The sequence below is a fragment of the Asparagus officinalis genome, chromosome 5 (genome assembly GCF_001876935.1).
Source record: "Asparagus officinalis chromosome 5, Aspof.V1, whole genome shotgun sequence".
Lineage (NCBI taxonomy): Eukaryota > Viridiplantae > Streptophyta > Magnoliopsida > Asparagales > Asparagaceae > Asparagus > Asparagus officinalis.
The window spans coordinates 34,687,135-34,689,984 of record NC_033798.1 but is presented as its reverse complement, the minus strand read 5'-3'; positions in this window follow the sequence as shown (position 1 = coordinate 34,689,984).

Here is a 2,850-nt window from a genome sequence, read left to right as displayed (position 1 = left end):
TGTGTATAGATATTGCGCTTAACGTACTTAACACACATAATATAAATCCTAAACTACATTACCCAAGCAATCTTGATCTTCAATTAAGCTTGACTTGGTACACGTGCGGATGAAGGTTGAACTTGATCTTTAACTTGAATTGTATAGGCTTCAACCCGACATTCCGTCAACCTCCTTTGGATATCATCGTTGAAGCTCTATTCCATCCATCCTCCAACTACGTTGTTTGTCTACAAAACATAGGAATGCACAAACACTAGACAAACAACATTAGTAGTAAATTGTTTGTAAATCATCATCAAAACAAGAAGGCCAACAAACTGGACTAACAGACGAAGAGAAACACCAACGACGCTTGCAGGAACTCGAAGCTTTAGACGACAAGAGACTCCAAGCTCAACAACAGATTGAACTATATCAAGCTCGTATTTCCAAAGCCTACAACTAGAATATATGCAATGAAGATCATGGCAAACATATGTGAGCAAGCATAGATGGAAAATATGCTAAACACAACTCACATACTTAAAGACAATGAGAACACATATGAATATATCAATGTGAAAGAAGTGTCTCATTAGCACAAAAAATATAGAAACCATATAAAAGAATAGATTTATGAAATCAAAGAAGAGGAACATGAGAGTCATGCAAAAAGTTTTCAAATGAAAACAAATCAACCAAAAGAAATCATAAATCAAGATTTGAGTCCAAAACCCATGTTTGATCAAAAATAGAATCTCCTTTGTGGGATTTGATCAAACCACATATGGAATACATTATAAGGCACGAATAGATGATCCATGAGCACAAACATATAAATATCATCATATAAGTGAAATATAATGAATTCAAAGCAACAAATCAAAACAAAATCTTTAACAAAAGAATTTCAAGAGAGGCAACAATATATCAAGCTCTTAAGCTTGTTCTAACCCATATAATCATTCTAGCATCCGGTAAACATGATTTGGGAATAAACACCCAATAAACCCGGAGGGTTATATAAATGCAAACCTCTCATTAAAGCAAAACCAATGATCATGAAAACAAAAGAATTTAGCCAATAAAAGGAATTGTTTTCATAAAAGTTTAAAATGCATTTTTCAAAACCAAGAAAGAGAAAAATAAAAACACTAAAATTCTTGGTTTAAAAATTATTTTGGCACCCAAACATTCTTGGTGCCGGATTGTTTAGGGACATGACCCCTATCAATAAAGCTCAAAGCCCTAGGGTTATGAACCCTCTTAGGCGCATATGGTGCACGAACACGGTCATAACAAAAATTACTCAAATGACCCTTCCGATTGCAATGAGTACAATGGAAAGGAAGCATTTGCTTATGTTGACCAAACGGTTGTGCACGGGAAACATTAGAAACATTTGCAAACATGGATGGGCTTTTAAAATTGTTTTGCAAATGTGAAACTTTCTTTAAATCAAAACAAAATTTGGCCAAATGACCAAATCTACCACAATGATCACATCTATACACATGAGCATGCTTGTGATGAACTTTATGAGTGTGTGCATGTACATGTGTGTGTGATGAAGAAGCCTTATGAGATGCACAAGAAGCATTGATATTACTTTTTTTAGATTTTTGTGCATCATAGCAAAATTTAGATAAATGGCCTTTACGACCACAAATAGAGCATTTGTAAACTTTGCTATACAAGTGTGCATGGTGTATATGTTTCTTAGAAGAGTTTGCATTTGACTTTGCACACAAGTCCATAAGTTTCTTATGATTATTGATGCATATTTTCAAAGTTGAATCTAAAGATGAAATACTATTTTTTATAAGATTCAAATCTTCATTTTTAGGCACATATGCATTTTTAGAAGTAGAACATAAATAGTTATTTATAAAAGAACCTGTATCATTCTTTATGTTCTCTACTTCTATCATGACATCAATCTTAGCATGAGATAGGCTAGCAATAGATAAAATCAAATTTCCATTTTTCAAATTTAATAAGTCATTGCTTTCTTTAAGCATAGTATTTTCATTTTTAATGACATTAAATTTGGACACTAGCTTCTCATGATCGGATTTTAAAACATCATGCTTGCTTTTTAAATCATTAAAATCATTTTGCAATTTTTTATAGGCATGAAATAATTTTTCACTAGCACAAGCAAGTTCATCACTAGATAAATCATTATCGGGTTCGAACTCGCAAACCTCACTAGGGCTATCGCCTAGTGGCCGTGTGCATGTTGCTCCGTATGAACTTGAAGTTAGATCCTCCAAAGCTTGTTGGATCGCCTCCAAGTCCCCTTGATGTGCTTCTATAAATTTCCAAACTTTGTAAGCACTATCAAAATGAACAAACTTGTTAGACATAGATGAATTAAAAGCATTTAGCAAATATTCTAACAAAATATTGTTCATTGTAAACATACGACGATCATTTTTATTCCACTTGGATTTCTCCAAAATGGGCACAATATAAGTCCCCATAAATCAATATTTTTAGATTGCACAAAAAGTTTAAATCTAGTAGCCCATTGTGCATAGAAAAAATTAATGAATTTAGGAGCAACATTAGATTCATAGCCTAACAAAAGTGCATGCTTCATGACCATGATAACTATATAAGAGTGCAAGCAAGACAAATGCAATCAAACTAAGATTAGCACAAAAAAAATAACTTGGATCTTTAACTCAAGGCGGTTAGTCCTTAAATCAAAGAGCACCAACCTCCTTTAATGAATTGTAGCTTGAACTTGATCTTTAACTTGAATTGTATAGGCTTCAACCCGACATTCCGCCAACCTCCTTTGGATATCATCGTTGAAGCTCTATTCCATCCATCCTCCAACTACGTTGTTTGTCTACAAAA